The following is a 27,146-nucleotide window of genomic DNA, read 5'->3' as shown; positions in this document are numbered from 1 at the left end:
GTGGGACTTCTTACATCTGTGCAGACTGGAAAGTAGAGAGTTGTGTACATCACTTTTTGGTTAGCCCGGAACTCCTACTCATGGGCTGTTGCCATCACACTCTGGGTTTGTCCTCCACAATTAAACTTCTCTGGAAACATCTTTACAGATACACCCAGAGGTATGTTTTCTAGGTGATTCCAAACCCAACCAAGGCCCCAGTGAAGATTAACTATTGCATTACTTCATTAACATGAATAATTTTTGTCTTAGAAATAAATTTAAGAAATAAGTGCATTTGTAGAGGAATAGTTAGCTATATATTACTTAAACTCCTATCATCTGGATGAGATGAGAAACTTTTCCAGGCCATTTATAAAAAAGCAACCATACCACATTACAAAACCTATCACAACCTGCAAGATTTTATGCACATAAATATTGTGCAAGGCTTGTGAACTATCAAATATACTAAATAATTCTAAGGCATGTGTGTGTGTGTGTATGTGTGTGTTTGTGTGTGTATTTCTATTGCCTTTTTCCATAGCTCTCCAAATAAAAAATTTGTTGGAATTTCCACTCTGTAAAAATGTGGTGGGGGAAAGTTCCAAATGTTTCTTTATAATTTGGTTATAAGGCTTATCAGTCACTAGAGTCCAGCGACTTGATGAGGTTGCTTCTATCAATGAACAGAATGAGTATGGAGAACTGACTGCCCACTCTGACAGCTGGTGTTAGTTGTCAGTTTCACAGAATCAAAAATCACCTGGGAGATAGGCCTCTAGAAAAGCTTATGGAGGATTGTTCTGAATACATGAATTGATGTGGAAAAATTTATCTTAATTGTGGGTGGACCATTCTGTGGGCAGGGCATTTTGGCTGTAAAATAGAAGACAGTGAGCTAAGGGTTGCTTGCATCCTGTATTTTCTTCTGACTGTAGATGCACGGTGACCAGCTGCTTAAAGCTCCTGCTTCATTGTCTCCCTTGTTATGATGGACAATGTCTTCAACTCTGAGCTAAAATAAACCAAATCTCCCTAAAGTTGCTTTGTGTGTTTATCACAGCCCTGAGAAAAGGAACCAAGGCATATGTGACAAGAGCAATGTTTGGGAACTGAGAAAAGGGGGAAATCATCATAAGATATAACCATAAGTTTCTAAGCTATGCTTATAGTTGTTGAGTGAAGCCTTTTTCTTGTCTGCCGCTTTGGTTTTTCCCTACCAGTCACCTGGACTCTGCTGCGTTATAGTTCCCAAATAACACACAAGATGCTGTATTAATTATGAAGCTGTTGACCGTTTCTTTGTTTCTTGATGGCTAGCTTTGACTTAAGTATTTAACCCATCTAAGTATTTCTCTTACCAGAGAAAGGGTTCGGACTTCTTATCCCTATGGCAGCTACATCGTGACTCTGTGTTTCTCCTTCCCAGAGTCCCCCTAGACTCCTAGTCCCACCTATCTTGCTTCCCTATTAGCCAACAGTGCTTTATTGACATGTATACAGGACTTCCACATCATATAGTACTCCTAGATACCAGATTTTTTAGACCTGAGATCACTTAGAGGGAGAAGCATGGTATGTATGCAATGGGATGTACAGAGGGAAGCTGAGCAGAGATGGAAACATCAAGACAAAGAAGTTTTCAAACGCTGTAGGGTAGAGCAAGCTCAGCCACAGCGACTGCTGCTCAGTCTCACCTCCCTGCTTCATCTTTGCTGTCTAGTCCCGGTCTAGATTATATGCAGGATTTGAGCCAGCAAGGAATGTTTATTTTATTATATGAAGAGAAGGGGCAGCTTTGTGAGAGTAGATAGAAAAATCTCCATGCAACTATTCTGAACTTGCATTTATTTAAATATGTACTTTAGTGATTCCTATTACGGTTTATTTTCTTCTAAAAAAAAGCAAGTGTTGCATAAATTCTATCATATATAAAGAAGTTTACTAAGATATTCTTGAAAAAAACACTACATATGTGAATTCTGCCTTTCATAGACAACAAACTAAGCAAAGAGGATACAGAGACTTTTTTTTTTTGGTTGTTGTTGTTGGAAAGAATGGTCTACTTGGATTTGTGTCACTAGGAAGTCAATGCAATTTGTGACAGCTTTAATTTTTGATTATTAAAAGCAAGAAATGTATCTGTTGGTCTGTAGATTGTTGTTGCAAATTAAAGTTACAATATTACATTTGGTTACCATGTCTCATTGGGCCATCCTTTTGGCCAGAACAGTTATTCAGTATTTTTTTTTTCTTGGTGATCTTAATAGTTTTGAGTAAGAGTGGTCAAATACTTTACATGATGACCCTCATATGGGAGTTGTCTGATGTTTATTTCATTGTAAGACAGGAGTAGTAGAGCTTCTGAATGAAAATGGAACAGGAAAAGTGCTGTACTCAGCACATAACACCAACTCTTTGTCCTGACACCATGAATCATTACTACTTATGTTTTACCATGATTGTCTCTGTGAGCTACCATTTGTCGAGATTACTCTTCATGAAGTTATACTTTTTCCCCATTTCAATACTATATTCTTGGGAAGAAAGTCAATATGTGGAGTCCATACTTGAATTGCAGAGACTTATGCTCCATAGCCTGCACACTTAATATCCCTAGTGTACTTTAGGAGTCCATTTCATTCTCTCAGCCTAGGTACATGGGGGAGGGCCTACATCCTACTCCAAATGATGTGATAGACTTCGAAGATCCCCCATGGAAGGCCTCACCCTTCTTGGGGAGCAGAAAGGGGATAGGATAGGTGGTTGGTGGGTGACAGGGGAGGAGGGAAGGAAGAGGGAACTGGGATTGACATGTAAAACAATATTGTTTCTAATTCAAATTTTAAAAAAAGAGGAGAGGAAAAAATAAAAAAAAATATTGCATGGGATATTTGTCTTTTTCTCCAATTTTTAAAAACTATTTATCTGTGTTTTATGGAATCATATTTATTTTTTACTTTGGATTCTATTTATTTTTGTTCAAAAAATTCAGATTTGACTGTTAAGAGCTAGCAGTTTTAGTCAATTTCTGTGTCACATCTTATCATTGCGGTTTCTCTTGTTTTTTTTCTTCTTGTTTTTTTAGATAATTTTTCATATTACATGATGCTATAAATATGCTCATTTTAAAATAGATTTACAGGAATCAATCCTTTGCCAATGATTCCCAATGGCTTTTTTTTTTTGTTGATGTTGTTTTTTTTTTAAGGAGATTAATTTTTTTTATCATTTTTTATTTTAATTTTAAATAGCTTGTTTTACATGTCAATCCCAGTTCCCTCTCCCTCCCCTCCTCCCGCACTCCCCTTCCCCCCTCCCTCCCACCCTATTGCCAAATCCTTCCACATAGGGGATATCTAGAGTCTGTCATTTTACTCTTGGTAGGGTCAAGGCACTCCCCTAAGAGTCCAGGCTGAGAGAGCATCTCTCTTTGTGCTATAGGCACATGAAGACAGTTTGTATACCAGGGATAGACACTGATCCACTGCTCAGGGCCCCATAGGTTGCCCAGGCCTTCTCACTAACACTCACATTTGGGGGGTCCAGATCAGTCCCATGCTGGCCTCCCCACTGTCGGTCTGGGGTCCAAGAGCACTCCCCTGTTCAGATCAGCTGTCTCTGCTGGTTTTGCCAGCCCATTCTTTGCCAATTTGCTCATCACTCCTCTCTCTCTGTCACTGGGTTCCTTGGGTTCAGTTCAGTTGTTTTGTTTTTTCAAGACAGGGTTTCTCTGTGGCTTTTGAGGCTGTCCTGGAACTAGCTCTTGTAGACCAGGCTGGTCTCAAACTCACAGAGATCTGCCTGCCTCTGCCTGGAGAGTGCTGGGATTAAAGGCTTGTGCCACCAATGCCCAGCTCCAGTTGCTTTTATTAGGACATGGTATTAGGAAAAACAATGTAGATGTTATTTTCTTAGTCATACTGGGTGCCACTGTTTCTTTGCCCTTGCATTGGCAAAGGTATGAAATAAGAATGTATATCATATACATGTCCAAAACTCCCCCCATCACCATGTGGTGGATGGCTAGTATTTTCTTTATATAATCTGTCATGCTAGCAGCAAGAAAACTGTTGTATACCATATTTCATCCATTTACTTTATTGTTCAGATTTAGTGTGTATAAAAAATAGCATGAGTTACCCACTTCACCATGAGGAGCAAACTTATCATCTTGGGTACAGTTTATAAACAGATAATTTATTTTGCCTTTATCTTACAGATTTTATGCATTTGCAAGGTTATTTGAGTAATCTTATAATCTTTTTTCCCGCTTTGTAGGGAAAAGCGTCGTGTCAGTCAGGAGCCAAAGTCATACCATGCAACAAACCTCACAAAAGGAATGTATAGAAATAGACACACATTGTATTGAAAGGAGTGAAGTTAATGGAGAGCTCTGTTTTATTCTTGATTTTAATGAGACTACTTCAAGTTTTTCTTTAGTATACAGTTGTTGTGGGCTTGAGATATAAAGCTCTTATATGTTGAACTATGTTCCCTATGGTCCTACTATGTCTAGGAATTTTATCATGAAAATATTGGGTTTTGTGAAAGGCCTTTTTCCTCATCTATTGAGATGACTATGTGATGTTTTCCTTTAATTCCTTTAATTTTATACATTTCCAGTTCAATTAAGTTTGATCACATTCTGCCTTCCATCTTGAGTTTTCCTCATCTTTTTTTTTTGTTTGTTTTGCTTTTGTTTTGTTTTTCAAGACAGGGTTTCTCTGTGGCTTTGGAGGCTGTTCTGGAACTAGCTCTTGTAGACCAGTCTGGCCTTGAAATCACAGAAATCTGCCTGTCTCTGTAATTAAAGACGTGTGCCACCACCACCCGACTGAGTTTTCCTTATGTTTATTGCCAAAATAGTTTAAATTAAAAATTGCACTTAATTAGATTTATTGTTCCCATGCTATGAGTTTTGACAAGTACATAGGGTCATAAATCCACCCTATTAGTACTATATGGAATCATTTTACCACTCTAAAAGGAATACCTGTCCTATTCACATCACCAATTTACTTAAGAATATAATAAGTATTCAGTGTTATAGTTTTGTACATTCTTTGGTGTTACAGTTATAAATACATATGTCAAATATAACTTTATGCCATGTGTTTGTCTTTTTCTCAAAATCTCAAGTAATTCTTTGTTATCATGCTTCCCATCAAAGCCATTCAATTAGCCATTGGATGAATTATTGATGGTTATTAAAAATTAAACTCAATATTTGGGAATGTTTTAGTGTGATTTTAACCTATGAGCTGATAGATGTCATTCTGGGTGTTTAGATGTGTCTCAGATGCTAAGAATAAAAACCTTTAGTGATCAATTATGAATCTATTATCAGGTTTCTGATAGAAAAGCATTTTTTCAGAAAAAATTCTCTTAATAAAAGACGAGAACATGTAATAAAACACAGGATGTAATACCTTTGTAAAATATTTGCAACTGTTTCCCATGAGGCCATTAAACCATCCAGCTGTTCCCTTTGAGCTAGTACAATGACATGGCATAGCATCCCATGAAGCAAAGTGCTAGACCTTTCCTTATGCCTTGAAAGTGGCTTAGGATTTTTCTTTTTAATAAAATTTAACAATTCTAGAAGGTAGACGTCTAAGATAAAGTATTTTCAGAGTTGGCTCTTAATGAGGACTCTGAGGGTATCTGCTCCGTGCCTCCCTCTAGGTTCTAGTGGTTTTCTGGAAATTTTGGATTAGTCATTGCATCACACTGGTTTCTGCCTTCGTCTTTTCCTGATGTATGCCTTCCTACAATCTTTCCCTTGGGCACATCAGTTTCTGCACCTAAAGCTCTCCCCTTTAGAGGATGCTGTTAGTAATTAGATTAGAACTGATTCTCATGACCACATTTTAACTTGGTGTCTTTTTAAAGACACTATTTCAAACTAACGTTGTATTGCTTTGTTGTTGTGGAGCTTTTGTTTGTTTTAATTTGCTTTTTATTTGCTGTCTTCTGTGCTGGGGGTTGAACCTAGAACTTCACACATGGTTTGCAAGCACTCTGCCATTAAGAACCTAAGGCTGCATGCATCTTGAGGTGTTAGAGTGTAGAACGTCATCATTTCTGTTTTTGGGTTCTCTTTTGAATCCAGAATAGGATCACTAAGATTCTTTTGCTAGTACAAAACTCTATTCTATTCTATAATTATGTTCTTTTTTTCTGGTCCTTCCTATTCACTGTCTTGACAAACAGTACCTCTCCTGGTGCCTTTGACAAGAAGAACTGATTGGAAGGGAATGAGGTTGGGTGTATGTTAGGCAAAGGGCTACACATTCAAAGAGCATGGGTTTCTGAGAAGATCTGTGAAATGGAATTTGTTCCTTGCCTTACAAGGAATGATATAACTTCTGAAAATATTTTCTATAATATATCAGTAAAGATCTTCTAGACTTGGATCAGCTTGATAAAAAAAACCAGTGCAGTATTTCCTGGATGATTGTTTAACATTTCTGTGTCTTGGTGTCCTCGTGTAATGTATAAGATAGGAATATTAATGCTTGTTTCACAGAATTTCTTTGAAAATTGCAATCAACAATACATGGGAAGATCACAAGACAATGGATTTCCCATAATAAGCATTCAAATATATTTATTTTCTTTATTCGTAATATTTTTGTTGCCCAAAGAAAGACCTGGGATTTGCTCTCAAGATGCTTTATTTTATCAACTGCAGCTTGAATATGGATAAGAGATTTTATTTTAACTTCTTTCTGTTCATAGTTTCCTTCCATAATTTTCATCTCATTGGCTTCCACTATGTACATTATCACTCTGTATTGTTTATGAATCCTCCCCACAGACTTTTGTGATGTTATACTTAGAATCATCAGTTATCTATAAGTATGCCTTCCCCAATATGAAGATTAAATATTCTATTTAATTCTGTGCCTACTGGGGCACCTGGCATATAGGGGTGCACAATGAATATCGGGGGATGCAAATGAAAGTAATCTAAATGATTCAGAACCCAAAAGGCTTTCCTGATTTTCTCTTACACTTCTGAAAAGTGTTGTGGTTCCTATACATTCTTCATTCTTTTGTAAAAACCCTCTAGCTGGTCTCTTCTTCCTTCAAGTCCATCTTGTCTCCTACCACTGTGGCACAATATTCTGTGCCTAGGCTGACTTTGTGGGTATCCTTATTTGTTATACAGTAACTTTTAAGTTATGTGTACAAACTACTCAAGGTTCATTTGCACTCCCACCCCTCAAAATTCCCGTAAACTATGGGTTTGGGGTGATGGTGGATGAGAAAATGATAAACATAGGTAGAAAGATTGTTATTTAATCAATGTGCTCAGCTGGCTTAACATACAATTGAAATCATAGGTAGTGTTGTCTTTACCACACACAGGTGATCTGTCTACAGCTATAAAAAGTAAAATGAACCCTTGGAGAAAAGACAGTACAACCTATTAATACCATTAAGCTCCATGAATCCAGCTGTGACTCAAGCCAGATCTACACATGGCCTTCAAATTAAACTAATGAATCATCTTTCATTTTTGCTTAAGCTAATTGTAAGCTAAGTTTCTATCTTTTGCAACTGGAAGAATTTTGATTAATACAAACAAGTTTCAGTTCTTACTATCTTTGGTTGCAATATCTATTGAAAGTCATTTAAAATTCAAGAAAATTATTTTTTTCTTCTGTGTAGCCAGGTAGCAAACTCTTACCTTGAAATTTATTACTCATGAGTTTTTACTGAACCAAGTACAAGTATCTCAATGTCATGATCAGAAGAAATCATATTCATACAGTAAAGGATGCAAATATTTAGCTTCTAAACATATGGAATAAACTTTGCTTGCCCTGAAATGAGGCATAAACATTAGTAAACACCACATATATACATATTGAGGTAGACTTACAAGGTTTTTCTCTTCAGGAGATCACAGTCTAGTCGAGAAGATGAATATATATACAACTCTACAACAATAGACCAATACCTCTGTTCACCCAGTAATGAATCCAAGGTGCTTGTAGTATTAAAGGTTGAGAAGCAGCAAGGAAGAGAATGGGAAAGTCTATGGAGGATATGGGTTGGCCAAAGCAGAGCGGCTGAAAAGTGAAAGCAAAAGTGTTTTTGGAGAGACAAGTCATCCATTTGATGTGGTAGGTGATTCTTACAGGAGAAATGAAAGGCCATAAGACAGAACAAAGACTGGGGTAGGATTCCCATGCTTGGAATTCCAGGCCAAGGAGTTCAATTTTAACATTCTGGCCTGGGGAGTATCTAAAGTATTTGGATCAGATCAGACCTGAGATGTCACAGCTGTCATGTTGTAGATATTCCATAGTACAAGTCTATAAGTGATATACCTTAGGAAGCGTTAGGGCAGACACTTGACGAGGGACTGTTGCCCTACTGCAATTGGATGTTTCTTTACTTTGTCATTTAATTAGCATTTTTTTCTGATTGTGAAATATATGCTCCTTTATCTGAAGAACATTTCAGAGATGCCTGTAATTTCATATCTAACATTTAGCATGGTAACTGATCCATGATAGAGACCTAATGTTTGTTGAATTAATAGTTATCAGTGACATAAGTTACAATATAACTTATTATTTGAGCTGAAGATTGTATATCAGTTTGGAGCATACTAGAATATTAAAGTAACTCCATGAAAACTTATGGAGCCAACATTTTCCCAGCTTTATTTAGATATGATTGACAGATGAAGTGACATTTTGGGTTACACATTGCGATGTTTTCATATATGTTTACAAATACATGAATAATGAAAGTGACTGTTATCTTAATTTGGGTCACTACTGCTGTGATAAAACACTGTGACAAAAAAGAAAGTGGGGAGGAAAGGGTTTATTTCTACTCACACTTCCATAAAAACAAAGGAAGCAGTGAGGGGAGGAAAACAAGCAGGGTGGAAACCTGGAGTCAGGAGCTGATATAGAGGCCATAGAAGAATGCTGCTTACTGGCTTGCTCTTCATGGCTTTCTCAGTCTGCTTTCTTAGAGAACTCAGGACCACCATCCCAGGGGTGACACCAACCACAATGGGCTGGGGCCTCCCACATCGATCACTGAGCAAGAAAATGCACTACAGGTTTGCCTATAGTTCGATCTTATGGAGGCATTTTCTCAATTGTCATTCTCTCTCCCTTCAGATGACTGTAGCTTCCATCAAGTTGATATAAAACTAGCTAGCACATTGCCATTCTCAACCCCTATAACATAGTCATTATTTACTTTTGTGATGAGACCATTTAGAACATGCCTAAACAATTTCCCAGGGCATGAGTCATTATTATTAACTATAGTCAACATACATGCTATGGAGCCTTAAGGCTTCCCCAACTTTATATGTGTATGAGGTAGAGAACCTTGGACTCACCAGTTCAGCTGACAGGCTGAGTAGCAAGCCCCAGGGTCTACCTGTCCCTGCCTCTAATGCTCTGTGACTACACATGGATGTGGCTGCACCTAGTCTTGTGTGGGCACTGGACAATGAATTCAGGTCTTCATGCTTTTTATATGAAGCTTTTTTTTACATGATATACAGGGCATACTTTTACATGGCAGTAAACATTTTAGCTAGTGAGCCATCTCTCCAGGCCTGAATTGACTTATGATTGAAAACTTGTCCAGTCTGACCAGTATGCTTTCATTTGTCTTATCCTTCACAATCTGGTAAGCCACTCTTCTACTGGGCTCTAGGAATAAATAGTTTTCTTAGTGTCTGCACATGAGTGAATAGTCTTTCTGTGTCTGGTTTGGCTTACTTTGCATGATGCCCTTCAGGTTCATCTGTGTTTTTGCAGAAATAAAGTCAGGGCTGTGGGAAGGGCTGGTCCAGCTGGTCGTGAACTGAATGGTGAGTGTGGATGAGCCAGACCACCATCCTAGTCACCAGAGAAAACCACACTGAGTCTTGAAGAAGACCTGTCTAAGCAGAGTCTCCCTCTATTGTAACAGGCATGTGCTTATATAGCGTTGGGAAAGTGGGTGGGGACTTCAGGATAGGGTGAGGTGTAAGGACCAGTAATATTCCACCACCTTAGCAGTAGCTGAGCAGAGGCAGTTTTGCTGAGCCACTCCTATGCAGATATTTTAGCTGGGAGACAGGTCTCCAAACTCTAGCCAGGCTCAGGAAATTCCACTAGGCTTTGTGTCTGGGCCTTCTTAGACCCAACCCCCCCCCAATCCCCCCCCCCACACTCACACCCACACATCCCTACCCTTGGTTTTCTTTATCCATTTATCTGTTGATAGGCATTAAGTTGTTTTGTATTTGCCTATTGTAGATAATGCTGCAATGAAAATGCAAGTGGAGATTTACCTATGAGATAAAGATTTCATTTTCTTTGGAAATATGCCTAGCATTGTAATTGCTAGACGATATATTAGTTCAATTTTTAATTTGTTAGGACCAGCCATAGATTTCTATGCTTGTACCAACCTACATTCCCACAAACAGTATAAACACATTTCCCTTATCCATATCCTGGCAACACATGTTATCTTTTGACTTTTTTCTCACTGCCGACTCTCAATGGAGAAAGGCAAAAAACTCACTGTGGCTTTGGTTAGCTCTTCTCTGGTGACTGACCTTGTTGAATGTCTCTTCATATACCGGCTGACCATTATATAGGTCTTTATATGTCTAGTCGGGTATTTATGCCTGTTTTCTAACTGGATTATTTCTCTTCTTGCAAATGAGTTGTATGGTATATAGTTTGGATAGCCATGCTTATTGGATATATGCAAATATCTGTACCTCCTCCTCTAAGTAGTTTTTGATTTTGTTGCTCATGTCTTTTGTGTCCAATTGAAAAACGCATTGCTAAGAACAATACAAAGGAGTTTTGCCCCCAACTTTTCATTTGTTTATTTGATTTTGAAACACGAGTCACAATTGATTGGAGCCTGTGAGAAAAGCAAGGCAGACAAGCTTTAAATCTTGGCACCTGGCATGACAGAAATGGGGGGAGGAAAAAGAAAGAGAAAGTTATGTCTTTTAAAATTAGGTTCCTAGGAGGAAGACATAGTCAGCCATGAAGCTGCATTGTGGGAGTTGTTGAGTGAGACTGTCCAGAGATTCAGGGAAAGAACCAGTTTGTCAGAGGTGAAGCCTCAACACAGGGTCAGCTCAGGCACTGGACCCCAAAGGCCTCTCATCTTTTCTCGCAGGACTTCTAGGTTTAGGTTTAAATCTCTAATTCATCATGAGTTGCTTTTTATGTGTGGTGTAAGAATGGATGTCTGTGCTGCTTTTTTTTTGTATGTATTTTTCCAGCGTCTGTTGAGGAGCTTATGCTCTCCCCGATTGTGCATTTCCATGCTCTATCTGAAGTATAAAACAGTATCTTTAGGAAAACACACATTATACTGCAATTGTTATAAATAGGAAAATAGGCCACCACATGCATTCAGTAATCAGAATAGAAAAGTTATAGAATGCTTTTTGCACTGGTGAATTCTTCACCTGATTAATTTTGTCATGGCACTGTTTTCAAATTTTATCATAGCAATAGGAAATTGTCATTAAATTCTGCTTAAACATCATAAAAATTTGGACTCAGCCCTGAATTAGGGTGCTGTCTGTATTTCTAAGGAGCTATGTAATTTTGGGTTAGCTACTCTACCTCTTCGAGTTTCAGTTTTACTTGTAGAGATAATACTGCTGGCCTTCATTATGGGAAGGTGGTTATAAATTAAGTATACTGCCTGGCACATGGCTCTGCATTTTTGTTATAATTATCAACATGTAAGAATGGTTTATAGGAGGCTTTATGTTGCCCGTATCTTATTCCTCCTAATGGGCCTCAGGTTGTAGCCCCAGCACTGACCTCAGGGCCGTTTGCAGAATTGAGTTAACGTTTTCTCCTTGCGGATGGTAAGTGAGTAAGAGCAAAGGCTCCATGGGAGAAAGGAGGCCAGTGTCTGTAATTACTGCCTGCTGTGCTTTAAATTCAGGCTTAAAAATGTGAAGTTGTAGGATTCTTTTTAAACAAAATCTCCCTCCTTGAGTAAATATTTAAATTGTGGCACTAGGTGAATATTTTAGGAAAATAAGGGTGAATTGATAGAATCAAAAGGTGATCTTTATAAAACCACTTTTGTTAAAAATAGACTTCTGTTCTGAAACTGCTGTCATGTATGCAAATCTGAGGCCATTTTATAATTCAGGTGGTAGGAAAACTGAGTTGTCATTAGGTTATTAATTTATGCACAACTGGTAATACACACACATACACAGCTTGACTTCTGTAAGAACAAAGTATGTGATATAATTTGTTATATTGAAGTGAGATTTATTTTGGACGTGGATCATGGAGGTGTGTTATTTGGAAAGTCATTGGCAATGCTGTTTCTGTTGCAGAAATCTCTTTTTAAAATAATAGATTAGAGAAATAATTTCAACGATAATGTATCAATATAAAATGTACGGCTTGTTTGGAAAAGATTTCCTTACCAATTATTGTTGTAAATTAAGCTGAGAATGCTCGTTAGTTTGCTTCTCTACTGAAGTCCTCCCCTTTCTGAGCCTACACTGAACCTGTAGTACTTATGGAAAGAGTAACCATAGCAACCTATATTGATGTCACAAGCTCTGGCTTCTGACTTCATTGCATAATGCGGTAGAAAGTGAATTGGCAGCAGAAACACCCTGCTCAGGAACAAGTGTCTTGATTCTCAGCAAAGAGGACAAAGAGAAGCAGCAAGCTGTAAGGGGTGAAGGCTGGACTGTGAGTCAGACCATCTGAGTCCTTGTTTTAACCTTGCCTCTCACTTGTTGCCTTGTTCTGAGAATTCGTGTTTACATGTGTGCACTGGGATTTGAGGCAAAATGAACCTCCTGTCTGGGATGGGCAGCTCAGAGAAAAACACAGAATACCAAATGTTTTGCATTTATTAGACACCCAAGGAAAGTGAAAACACCTTTAAAATTTGAGAAAGAAAGGAATTACTGATGTCTTGTAGGTTATTAGCTAGCTCAGGAAGAAAATACTGAAATGAGAGTCATCTAGCTAGGCTTTCTTTGTTTGTCTTTTGAAGTAGTATTGTAAAAGACAGGACTGATGCTTCAATCTTAATTTCAGTAAAAAATGCAGAAAACTCATATAGATATTTAAAGGCCTTCTGTTGCAGTCAATGTGAAATCAAATGTTAATCTGTGTCTATTCATCTGTGTGAGGCTCCCCATGTTATATGGTATCTATTATAATAAATATTTCTCAATTTTACCATGTAAATGTAAATCCTTATTAGAGAACAAGGAAGTGGGTCTGCTAATTCAAGACTTAAGAAAATCTTAAAACTAACTATGCTGTTTTTAAGAAAAAGTAAAGTTTTTCATTGTTTTCTGTAACCTATTTGTTTCCATTCATCTAGTACTTTTTATTATACCTATATATTATATATCATTTTAGAATTGAGATAGGAGTAATTTGAAAAGGCATTGTAATAATCACCTTGCTCTTCAGAGGCTAAGGTGGAATATGACACAGGTTTTTATTTTTAATGTAACTTGGCAACATTAAACATCTTAATAAAGGAAGCTATGACCATTCATACCCCTTTTGTTGTCAACATCATACATGATTTTTTATAGGAAGCTTTAGGTTGTGTGTATCTTATACCTAATGGGTCATAGGTCATAACCTCAGGGATTTTTGCAGAATTGAGTTAAGGTTTTCTTGTTGAGGGTGGTGAGTAAAAACAAAGGATCCTTGGGAGAATGGAGTCTGGTGTCTGTAATAGTCAGTCCTTTCAAATCACCTGCCAAAAGTTACCAATGCATACAATTTTGTTATTTCAGTTATGCATTGAATATTCCCCATGAATACAATATTTTTCAAGTCTTGGGAAGTTTTAAGTTAATAGTGAAAAATGTAGAATGTGTTACAGGATTTCTGTGTGTTTCTGAATCAGTTGAGTTGTATGTTATGACAGCTGAATTGTTGACTTGCTGAAGTGTTGATTCCTTAAATCTTGCAAAAATCATTTTAAAAGCAGAATTTAGAGAATACTGTTTGATAGAATATATAAAATGCATATTAATTCTTTTAATGAAAGCATCATGCCTATATAATTAGGAAATGCTGTCTTTTATATACAGAGAAGAAATTATGTGAATTTAATACAATAGATTTTAACTGAGAAGGTCTTAGTCATACCTACGTTATACCATCTTTTAAAAGAGCAGATAGATAAATATATTTTAAAAATCTTAAGCTCAGAGTGCAATACTGGCTACTTTCTCAACTCTGCTTGTTTTTGTTTCAATTCCATTATTCTCTAAATACAGTTCTTTGAAAGAGCAAAGACTAAGCAAACACTGTAAAATCACAAACACCAAAGAACTGTGATCACAGAAGGGTCTTGGATGCAAGTATCATATGATCTGATACAATCAGGTGACTCCCTAAGTTAACCAATGGAAGAACGTAAACCTCCACCAAGGGCTTGTTCTCGGTGTATTACATCAGTTTGTCTTCACCTAGAGGCACAGCTCAGTCAAACTGCAGTAATTCTCCATCTCTCAAGTTCTGTTCTTTTGGCAAAGTTTGTGACTATAAAGTAAATTTAGCTGCTGGCAGTGATTCAGTTAAACTCACATTGCATTTGAGATGTCTGTGTATGGAGAAATCTATGGTGTTCAAGAGTAGTATAAGAATGTTTATGGAACTTTGTTGAGTGACATCTCTTGGAAAATTAAACAATTAGAAAACAAAACCAAGTACATGATATAGTGCTGCCAGAATTGTATGCAGGATGTCTGACAGAATTCCAGAAAGGGGATAATCAGATGCAATGCCGCTATGCGTTTAGACAAAGAGCATTCTTTAGTAGAAGACATACTGAAATTAGTGTTCTCCATCTTCTTTATTGTTCTGGCTCACCATCTTGTTCTCACTCTCTTTTCTCAAACTAGGGACCATTTACATTTACTGTTGATGCATTATGTAAAATGGCTAGAAAAATAAAGGATGACATCACGATTGAACAAACGTTTATACTATGTTCTGCATATTCTTTGTCACAAAATTTTAGACTTCAGGGGCTGGAGAGTGAGCTCCGCAGTTAAGAGTTCTTACTATTCTTGCTGAGGACCTGAGTTCAGTTTCCAGCACTCATATTCTGTAGCTCACAACTGCCTGTACCCCCTTCTCTAGGAGATCCACTACTATTTTCTGTCCTCTGTGAGTACCTGTGCACATGTTACATAATGAGAGGCACACATATTCATACACATAAAAATTAGGTTTAAATGTAAAATTCAAGCATCATGTAATATTTCATTTTCCATGAAACAGTAATATACTCTGAACACTGGTTTCTAACTTAACTCTTTACATAAGTGTTATGTGTTTATGTCTTTATAGTAATACTTATTTAACTAGATTTAAATAACAAATTTATATTGTGATAATATACCTAAATTACATAGCCAATTTTTCATTTATTGCTGACATCATGTATATGTTAAATTTTTCACATATATAGAAGAAGCTATCTATATGTGAGATTTTTAGCTCTCTTTTTTAAAATTTATTTTTCAGTTTAAATTTAGATTAGAAACAAGGTTGCTTCACAAGTCAGTTCCAGGTCCCTCTCCCTTTCCCTCCCCTCATCCCGTGCCCTCCCCCAACCCCCCCCATTATCCCCTCATTTCCCCAGGGAGGGTGAGGCCCTCCATGGGGTGTCCATAGTCTGTCATTTCATATAGGGCAGGGCCTAAACCCTTCCCCAAGAGTTCAGGGTGAGAGTGCATCTCACATTGTTGGATGGGAGTCCAAAGTCCATGTGTATACTCGGGATGAGTACTGATCTACTGCTCAAGGCTCAATAGATTACCTAGGCCTCCTCACTAACACCCACATTCAGAGGGTCTTGATCTGTCCCATACTGTATTCCCAGGCTGATGCCTGGTTTTCAAGAGTTAACCTTTGTCAGGTCAGCTGTTTCTGGGGGTTAAACCAGCCCACTCTTAATCCCTTTGGTCATCAGTCCTCCCTCTCTGTTACTGGCTTTCTTGGGTTCAGCTCAGTACTTAACTGTGGGAGTCTGCCTCTTCTTCCATCAGCCACTGAATGAAGTTTTTGTTTCCCAGACTCTCTGGCCATGGGATTGTAGGCTGGCACTCCCCAGATCTATGTCTAAAATCCATATATTAGAGAGTATATGCCATGTTTCTTTTTGTGACTGTGTTACCTCACTCAGGATGGTTTCTTCTAGTGTTGTCCATTTGCCTGCAAATCTCAGGATTCCATTGTTTTTTTTTTCTGCTGAATAGTACTCCATTGTGTAGATGTACCACATTTTCTCTATCCACTCTTCGGTTGAGGGGCATCTAGGTTGTTTCCAAGTTCTGGCTATTACAAATAATGCTGCTATGAACATAGTGGAACAGATATCCTTGTTGTATGAATAGGCATCTTTTGGATATATGCCTAAGAGTGGAGTTGCTGGGTCTTGTGGTAGGTTTATTCCCATTTTTCTGAGGAATCTCCACACTGATTTCCAAAGTGGCTGAACAAGTTGGCACTCCCACCAGCAGTGGAGGAGTGTTCCCCTTTCACCACATCCTCTCCAGCATAAATTGTCATTGGTGTTTTTGATTTTAGCCATTCTGACAGGAGTGAGATGGTATCTCAGAGTTGTTTTGATTTGCATTTCCCGGATGGCTATTTAGCTCTCTTAATATACAGCCTTAAACTATTGCATGGCTTTTTTAATTGAGGGATTTTTATTCAAATTATTCAAATGTATAATTTACAGATGCTGAATTATTTTGACTGTAAAACCCTGGAAATTAGAATTTCTAGGATAAGGGTTTAAATTACAAGACTTTTAATCTGCTTCCCAGAAATACATGAATTGATAATGTCATAAAAGTGAGACTAATTTTTTTAAACTACTTTTAGGCATGGGCATAATTTTTAACCATATCAAACTGTTAGAGGAAAATATTGTTTAAAACAAACTTGTCCTGTTCACTTGGGATCCTGTGGCACCGGACAGCTCTTTTTTGTGTGAATTCAATTCAATTCAAGTTTATTTTAAGTCTCTCTCTCTAAACACACACACACACACACACACACACACACACACACACACACACACACAGATTAAATGAGATAATGAGATTTTCTCATCTGGAATGACAACACTCTTCTTCATCATGGTTGACTCTTCAGTCACAGCTGGGAAGGTGGTATTCATTTGTGTAATAAAGCAGGCAGAGCAAGTCATGAGGTGAAAACTACTAAGAGTGCCTCCATCCTCCATGGCTTCTGCTTCAATGCCTGCCTCTGAGTCCTCACTTGAGTCAGTGTTCTGATTGCCCTTCATGATAGACTTTGACCTGGAAGTTGTTTGTGGTGGGGATGGTTATCATAGCAACAGAAACCTGACTAAGACCCTGTGTTAAGCCACTAGGACAAAAAGCAGCTGATGGAAGAAAGAGTTTATTTGTGCTTCTGTTTCCAGGCGGTCAAGGTCTGCCATGGTGAGGAGGCATAGCAGCAAGTACCAGACATTAAGCTGACAGCTCACAGTCTGAAGTGCAAGTGTGAAGCCGGCAAGAACATAACATGAAGTGGGGTGAGACTATAAGCACTCTAAATCTGTCCCCATTGACCCACTCCATCAAGGCTCTATCTTCTGAACCTCCCAAACAGCGCCACTAACTTGGGCCAATTGTTCAAATTCTCGAGACTATGGGAAACTTTTCTTATTAAAACCATTCTCAATGTTAAATTTTTCTATATTCTTTCATATTACTTATTGTAAATATAATTAGTAATTTAGCCACATGGAATGAAGCAGTATTTCAAGACAATAAAATTACACACACAGAAAGCTAAAAAATGTCATTAGTTACCTATAGATTTTTTTTGCTTGTTTTGTTTTTTTGTTTTTGTTTTTGTTTTTGTTTTTTGTCTAGAGGTCGGACCCCATGAAATTCCCCCCTCCTTTCTTGTTGGTGTTAGCATGTCTATTAATATTGCCATTGTTCCAGTCTTGACTATCTAGCCACTTCTAGGAGAGACTTCTTGTTGTTCTGGCTCTTAGCAATCTTTCTTCCATTCTCCACTGGTGGTTTTTGAGCTATAGATGCAGAGGTTGTAGTGTAGATATATCTTATGAGGCTGGCCTTCCTAAAATTCATTAATTCCTGCATCATGTCTCCTTTTTTTTTCTCTTGTGACCCATTGAGTTTTATTAGGGCTATTTGCAGGAACAGAGGTGAGAGCATAGTCTAGATACAAGTGATTATACCACTGAATAAAATGTCTCTCTCTATCTCCCCATCCCCTCCCCCATCTCCTCTCCTCTTTCCTTTCCCCTGCCTATCTCGTATCAGTCATTAACTGCCTGTAACATCCTGCTTCCCTAGAAGGGCATCAACAGCCCCAGTTTAGTGTAGATCTTGTGAAGGTATCCATAGCTGCAATTTTATTATTTTCTTTTTTTCAACTTAAAAGTTAATGGGCTAAATTCAAATTGATAGATATTCTAAGGACAAGCCACTTTCACACTGGCATAAATCTAACATTCATGATAGTATCATTTACTACATTTCTGGGTTCAACTTAATGACACTGAATTTATAATTTTCTGCCTATTTTCCAGAGAGATTTTCCTTTTTTTCCTATCCTTAATTTGTGGCATGAGATTCATACATTCTTTAAAAAATGTCTTTAAACTCTTTCTTTTCCACAGAAAAATACATTTCATCTATTGTTTGTGGCTCAGTGTCTGATAAATTTTCTATAAAACATGGAAGACTTTTGTTATTACTTATTTTGGAAGAGGTGTGAGCTCATGGGTGATGGCTGAATTGCCTCCAATACTGTAGGAACTGTTGTTCTTGTTTTTTGAGGAAAATTGGGAGATTTTTTAAAAATAATGATTTGAACACATAGCACTTACAGATTTTCTCAAGTTTTCTGGTTTTTTTTCTTAAGTAGTTTTCTTTGGTAAATTGTACTTTTTCTAGAAATGTACCCAATTGAAGTATTTGCTTACCTTTTAAACACATATTCTACATTTGTGTTTTAATTTTTGCTTAGTTTCTTCTTTTCAGTGCTGTCAATTAAACTCAGGGCTGACACGCACTAGACAAAGAATACTATGGAACTGTATTTAGTCCTTGTCACTAGAGATGGTACTTGCTTTTTTTGTTTTTGTTTTTGTTTTTTGGTTTGTTTGTTTTTTAAATCAACTTGTTCATTGCCCCCTATGTCTTTTGCTGTCTGATAACGTGCTGGGAAAAATTAGTGGCTTAAAATAACCAGCTTCATTACCTCTCATGATTTGTAGGTTGCAGACTCAAGTAAAACACCTAGATCATTTCTTTGTTCCACATGGCACTGATTATGTCTATTTGGTAACATCAGACTGTGCTATTAGGTTCAGAGAGTCCAGGAGAACTCATTCCTGTCCCTAGGGTTTTGTTGAGGACACATGGGGGGACACAAACCTAGCTCCCTCATTCCATGCAGCACAGGGCTTTTCCTCACATCCCCTCCTGAAGAGTAGTCATCATGCTTCTTGTTACAACCAATTCACCAAGATTGTTCCAAGGGACAGAAAATAGAAGGCACAAGTCCTCTAAAAGCCTATACAGACATCTATGACAGCTGCACTACTGCCATAGGCTTGCTTAAAGAGGACACAGGTAGTAGATTTCCATAAGGGTCAACAGATCTCCCTTCTCTATGGGATGAGATACACATATCTACAGCCATTTTCATGTGATCACGTCAATTTTAGTTCTTTATTCTGGCAATCTTGTCTTTATGTCTGCTTTGGCTTCTCTGTTTATGTTGTTGGACCCCACATTCCAGCTTCTTAAACTGGACACCTAATCCATGCTCATCGCCCCTTCATCCTCTTTTTCTCTAATGATTCCTTTTAAATGTTTGCTTCTTTGTAATTGTGAAAAGGGGTCTTTTTTAATCTATGCTGACATTAAAATCACTATGTAGTTGAAGACAGCCCTGAACTCCTGATCTCCCCAATCTCCCAATCTCTATCTGCCTTGGGCTTGGATGACGGGCACATTCCACTATGCCTTGATCCATTCTTCTCCTAATACAAGTACCAACGTGGAAGATTGTGTTGTCATATTATTATGTTTGCTGCCTTTAAATTTTTCCTCAATATTGATAATTTGTTCCTCATTCAGTTACAAGTAGTATCATTGTGCCATTATCTTTTTCTCTGCAACTGCTCTTTCCTGTGTTTCATTCTTTCTTCTGTCTGATTTAATACTTTTTCAGAGGAGCCTTTGCATTTTGTAATTGTCTGCATGACTCTATCTAAGATGCAAGCTAATCCTACTAAAAAAAAGTTTGTTATTATTGTTTTTACTGTTGTATTTTTTATTCAAAAATGTTTTTTATAAAACTTTGTTTAAGGCCCACCTGGTATTCAGAGAAAGTTCCAGGACAGCCAAGGCTACACAGAGAGACCATGCCTTAGAAAATAAAACAAAACCAAAAGAAAACAATAACAAAAATCACATTTGCTTAATATTTTAAGAAAATTTTATGTTTTTGCTCACTTTTGAATTTTCATTATTTCTTTAGATATTTGGTCTATATTTTATGTGATAATTTTTTATTTTATAACTATTAGGTTTCTAAATATGCTTTGCTTTTCTATTGGTTTGGAATCATGGTGGTGTGACTTCAGTCCCTAACCAGTTTTTATCGTGACTTCATAATCTAGGGGACTCCATGGAGCTAAAGTATATTTTATCATTAAGTGTTTGTCTTTGGTGAGATCAGATAGCATTCAAATAGGAATCAAATTGGATTTCCGTCAATTGTACTTGAGAAAAGAGGGTCTGAAGGTGCAGGTTTTGTGAGTAAATAAGTTATTTTGATTTGAGGAAGCTGGGAATGCAATGGCACATTGACTCCAAAGGGATGCCCCTTTTCTTACAAAGAAGAAATACAGTGAAAACAGCTGGAGACAAGAGGCAGCTCATGGTGTGAGCTATGACCCAGTTATGCAGAGCAGCTGAGAACTTCTTCTTTTTTTGCTAGCACTGGAGTTTACATATCAAGGAAAAGGCTTGACCACTGAACCCCACCCCAGTGCCTGAAACCCAGTTTTAATGAACCAGATATTCTTGCAAAGGGCTGAATTAAGATGGTGAATAGGATCTGGAAACCTATTTCCCCAGAGACTTAAGTATGGGTAAACTCATAAATTAGCCAGTTAATAAATTAACACAGATGCTGTGTTAATCATGACTAATGGGATTCCAAGGATCTAGCCCTGTAGACTTAACGTTATAGTATGGAGTAGTATTTGTTACATTATCTTATCAAGACTACATTTGCATTACTAGGTTTCATAACCTAAATAGGCTATGCTCAGCATTGCCTTCTGCATCAGACAACCCTTGTTAACCTGCTTGTGGTCTTTCAGCTTCTTGTGACTAGTTTTAGCAGGTATTGTTGAGAATGCCTCAGCATAGTCTCAGCTGATTTCACTTAGACCAGTGGTTCTCAACCCTTTAATACAGTTCCTCAAGTTGTTCTGATCCCCAACCATAAAATTATTTTCATTGCTATTTCATAACTGTAATTTTGTACTGTCATGAATAATAATATAGCTATATGTGCTTTTTGATATTGTTAGGTGACCCATGCATAAAGGTCATTCAACTCCAGAGGTTGAGAGCTGCTGTGCCAGAGAATCCAAAACATTTGAGTGGGGGAGTTCATTATTTTATCTACCAGTTAGCTCTTGTGGTGACTTGAAAGAAAGTGGCCCCAAAGGGGGTGGCACAATTAGTGAGTGTAGCTTTGCTGAAGTAGGTATGGCCTTGTTGGAGAATGTCGCTGTGGGGTGGGCTTTGAGGTCTCATATATGCTCAAGATACCACCCAGTGTCTCAGACAACTTCTTGTTGCCTGTGAGTCAAGAGGTACAAACTCTCAACCCCTTTTCTAGCACCATGTCTGCCTGCATGCTGCCTTGGTTCTCATCATGATGATAATGGACTAAACCTCTAAACTGTAGGTGAGCCCTACAATTAAATGTTTTCTTTTAAAAGAGTTGCTGTGGTCCACGATCCAGAAATTCCACTCTTAGGCATATATCCAAAAGATGCACATCCATACAACAAGGACATCTGTTCAACTATGTTCATAAAAGCATTATTTGTAATAGCCAAAACCTGGAAACAACCTAGAAGCCCCTCAACTGAAGAATGGATAAAGTAAATGTGGTACATTTACACAGCGGGGGCGGCGGGGCAATGGAATTTTGAAACTTGCAGGCAAATGGATGAAACTAGAAGAAACCATCCTGAGTGAGGTAACCCACTCACAAAAAGAATAGTATGTACTCATTCATATATGGATTTTAGACATAGAGTAAGAGTACCAGCCTGCAATCCACACCTCCAGAGAAGCTAGGAAACAAGGGAGACATACATGGTCCTCTGGAGATGGGGAAAGGCACAATATCTCCTGAGCTAATTGGGAGCATGGGGGAAGGGAAGAGGGAGTTAGGAGAAAGAGAAGGGGAGAAGAGGAGGGGCAGAGGAGGACATGAGAGAGCAGGAAGATTGAGTCAGAAAACAGATACCATGATAGAGGGAGCCATTATAGGTTTGAAGAGAAATCTGGCACTAGGGAAATGTCCAGAGATCTACAAGGATGGTCCTAACTAATAATCTAAGCAATAGTGGAGAGTCTACCTTAAATGCCCTTCCCTGATAATATGCCATTCTAGAGCCTTCATCCAGTAGCTGATAGAAACAGAAGCAGACACTCACAGCTAAACACTGAGCCAAATTCTGGAATCCAGTTGCAGAGAGAGAGGAGTGATGAGTGAAGGGGTCAAGACCAGGCTGGAGAAACCCACAGAAACAGCTGACCTGAACAAGTGGGAGCTCATGGCTCCCAGACTGATAGCTGGGAACCTAGCATAGGACTGATCCAGACCCCCTGAATGTGGTGTCAGCTAGGAGGCCTGGGCAATCTATGGGGTCTCTGGCCATTCCTAGTATATGAATTGATGTTGGGAGCTCATTCCACATAGAGGGCTACTCTCTCAGCCTAGACACACGGGGAGGCTCTAGGCCCTGCTCCAATATGACAGACTTTGAAGATTCCCCATGGAGGGGCTCACCCTCCCTGGGGAGCAGAAAGGGAATGGGATAAGGGGACTGGTGGGGGGCAGGGGAGGAGGGGAGGGAGAGGGATTAGGGATTGACATGTAAAACAAGCTTGTTTCTAATTTAAATTTAAAAAGAAAAAGATTTTCTGTGGTCCTGGTGTCTCCTCACAGCAACAGGATCCCTGAGACAGCTCCCCATTTCTGTAGCTTTGCCACTTTTGCCCCAACATGAAGGCATTTGCATGCCAGCTATATGCCAAACATTGGGCTAAGTTCTCTGTATGGTTCGTCATATGAGAAGTTGATAAAACTGTCAAGAATTGTTATTTCCCTCAGTTTACCAGGCCTGAAGTTTGAGTGATTTCATAGGCTGATAAGGAAAGAGGCTGGATTGGATGCAGGAACAATAACTACAAAACCTCTCTTTAACATGCGATAGCCTGTATTTTCATTTGTTAACTTTTCTTTGAAGTTTCTTGGGGTTGACTTGAGTGTCCTTTGAAGGACATGGAATGTTCATTCTATTTTTTTTAATCCAACTCTTTCCATATATTACAAGGCTACTGTCTTTTTCTATTAGCATTGGCACAGTGGAGTCAAGGCAATGGGAACACAAGAGGCCCGCTGGGCAGACCTACAACCTGATATCTGTTTGAACTTCTTCAAAGTCTTTGGTCCTACAGTTTTGGTGGCATTTAGATAAAGCTTCAATATGAGAGTGAGTGGTTCAGTTTTCTTGATGAAAAGTTTAATTTAACTCTCCGGCATGTTGCTTTTAGCTTGTTTGTAGATATAATCGTTTAGTTAATGAGGATGCATCCATTCTGAGTGCTGCCTTTAAAATGAATTTCCATAGATTTACATAAATTCCCTGGGGATCACTATAATGTGAGCAAAGAAAGAATTGCCCAGCTGTGCATTGATTTAATGGAATTATGAGGCTTTAGGGTATGGGTTCTGAAAAAGATATCTGTGGAAAAGAGTCACTCAAACTGCTAGGGAAATAATCCTTAAAATAATTTGTTCTCACTTTGATAGATGGCTATTTCAGAAGTCAGCAATAATCCAAGGTTTTAAAAATTTCTTAGGCAAAGCTCATGAAAATGCTGTGCATTTCAGAAGTCACTCATTCTATTTGATCATGAATGTTAATATTTCATTACAGAATTTTCAAGGTGGAGACTTATTTTAAAATAGCTTCATTTAAAATGGAAAGAATTAGCAAAGACCCTGTAACTTATATCCCAAACTCAAAACCAACAGCATCCTTATACATTTACCTTGACACTTGGTAGGGTATCCCCAACTTCTTTCAGGGTTTACTACTTGTGTTCTTTGTGTCACATTTCAGTCTGGGTCATTGATAGGCAAAGGGATTTTGCCATCTATTTAACTTTGTATTCTTTACATGGCAGTGTCCCTAACAGTTTTGTGCTTTTGTACGCTGTGGCTAGTTCTCCAGGTTGGTTAGAAAGACCCAATGGCAAGAGAAATACCTTTTGATTCTTCTTGCATTGGATCTTCCCAAGCAATGCTTTGCCAGCTCTCTATGAATGTATGTCTTTGGCTCAAGTAGCCCTTTTCAAGAACTTGAAGGAATCAATACTGATTTATATTTGGTGTTGGAAAAGCAACCACTGATTATGAGTTGATATATTCATCTTTGTGCATAAATACATAAGCCAGTAAGTCCTTAGTGATACATGAACAATGTTCTATGTGGGATGCAGGAAAGGAAGAGGTATTGTTTCCTATGGTATCAAAGACTGCTTATGGTAACAAAGCAAATGATATCAGTAATCACAACTACATTTTGTATATTCATTCTAGGATTTTTCTTTTGACAGTCTCCTAAAATTTACAACCTTATGACTTAAACATTCGAATTACAATATTTGTAGATAAGAAAATGGGAGACATAAAGACTAAATTACTGTGTTACAGGCATCACAGTTAGTGTTTGGTATAGCCATGGTGCTGTCCTTGATGCTTGGACCGTGCATATATTCGCACACATAAAAGTGCGTACATGGGATGGGTGTGTGTGTGTGTGTGTGTGCAAGTGTGTGTGTGCACACATGCGCATGTGCAGGTGGGCATGTATGTGTGTTTAGACAGAGTCTCTTTACGTAGCTCTGGTGTCTGAGACCTCACTCTGTATACCAGGTCTGCCTTGGACTCACAGGGATCTGTCTGTCTCTTCTTTTCAAGTGCTGGGATTAAAGGCATCTACCACCATGCCTGGCAAAATATAATATTTTTAATAAACCAAAGTACATGTTTCCATCATAGTTTTCCATCATAACTATTTTTTAACATATGGTTCAGGGACATTGAGTGTATCCATACTATGGAAGAGCCAATGCCACTATGTATCTCTAGAGGTCTTATTATGTTCCTAAATTGAAACTTTGCCATTACTTAGTATTTCTCCATTTCTGTCTTCCTGTCATTCCTGAAAACCATCAATATACTTACTGTCTCTTTAAGGTTGACATCTTTGGGTAGCTCATATAAGTGGAATCACACAGATTTGCCTTTGTGGGCTGGTTTGTTTCACTTAATATAATGTTCCAGAATCAATGCATGTTGTGGCATTTATCAAAACTTTGTTCTTCCTTATGGCTAAAGAATATTTTACTACATGAGACCCATTAGTTGATTACACCTGGAATTCCAGCACTTGAGAGGCAAGAAAGGATTGTAAAAGAGTTCTAGGCAAGCCTTGTCACAGTATAAAACCCTTCTAAAACCAAAGTTTTTATAAATACATTTATTATTATTATTATCATTATATCCATTCATATGCAAGTGGACCGTTGGGTTGCATTTATCCTTTGGCTGTTGCTAACAATACTGCTATGAATGTGGATCATTCACAGGTCTATTTGAGCCCTTTTTCTTTTTTCTTTTTACTTCTTTTAGGTATAAATGCAGAAATGATTCTGCCATACTATGTAGTTCTAGCTTAAATTTTTTTGAGTAACTACCATAGAGTCTTCCATAGCTGATAGACCATTTTACGTTTATCCCCAGTAAAGCACAATGTGTTGTCTGTGAACTTCATTAAAGGTTTCTTCTGTTGGCAGATGTCCTAATGACATCACAATGTGTCTAGTGATGTTGTGCACAGACATGTGCTTAGTGGCCATTTATGTATCTTTGGTGAAATATCTGTTCAAGTTCATTGCTTACTTTTGAAGCATTGTGTTTCCCCCACCATTGTCGGATCTAAGAAACCCTTTTTGTATTCTGGATGTCAATTATATAGCACACATACATTCTACACATCATACACAAGTTTATTGCAAATGAGTCTCATGGGTTGTGTTTTCATTCTGTTGATACATAAAGAGTTCTAACTTTGATGAAGTCCAATCTACTTGCCCTTACTTTAAAAAATATGTGTTCACACTATGTGCTCTTAATCAATATAATGAAGCACCCAACTATATTAACTACACTATTTGGTATAAGTTATAATTCTTGATGGGATAGGGATGATGGTCTGATTGTCAGCAAATACATAAAGGAAGCGGGAAAGCCTAACCATTGTGGATGTGTTCAAGGCATGCTTCTCCCTCCCTCCCTCCTTCCCTCCTCCCCTTTCTCTTTCATTCCTTCTTATTTCTTTTGGGGTTGAGACAGATTTCTTAGTGTAGCTTTGGGTAGCCTGGAGACCAGGCTGGTCTTCAACTTACAGAGATCCTCCTACCTCTGTCTCCCAAGTGCTTGGATAAAAGGTGTGCACCACCACCACCTGACTCAAAGCATGTTTCTCGATGAGTGTTTATTTTCCATTTAACTTGATGGAGAAAAACAGTGTTTTATAAACCATGCGGCATATTTTTCTAGGTATATATTAGAGGAGGGGAAGACTGAAGAGGGTGAGGTCTTCAGTGGTGAATCAAGAAACAGAGAACCCCTGTCTCAAAAAACAAAACAAAAAGAAATATGCAGTTATTCGTCTCTCAGTTCCAGGTGAATTCCGGGGACATTTTCTTCCATGAGAACCATTAAGCC

General features: G+C 38.0%; 1 long non-coding RNA gene across 1 annotated transcript; it reads left to right on the top strand.

Moving 5' to 3' along the window:
• Window positions 1-12,593: 12,593 nt before the first annotated feature.
• LOC121132800 lies at window positions 12,594-17,736 on the top strand. Its single transcript, XR_005869426.1, has 2 exons — window positions 12,594-12,719; window positions 17,467-17,736. It is a non-coding gene; the product is annotated as an uncharacterized LOC121132800 (long non-coding RNA).
• The last annotated feature ends 9,410 nt before the right edge of the window (window positions 17,737-27,146 follow it).

This window comes from Mesocricetus auratus, unplaced genomic scaffold (genome assembly GCF_017639785.1).
Source record: "Mesocricetus auratus isolate SY011 unplaced genomic scaffold, BCM_Maur_2.0 Super-Scaffold_100018, whole genome shotgun sequence".
Taxonomy (NCBI): Eukaryota; Metazoa; Chordata; class Mammalia; order Rodentia; family Cricetidae; genus Mesocricetus; species Mesocricetus auratus.
The sequence above is the reverse complement of the archived record's forward strand: the minus strand, read 5'-3'. Positions and strand labels throughout refer to the sequence as shown.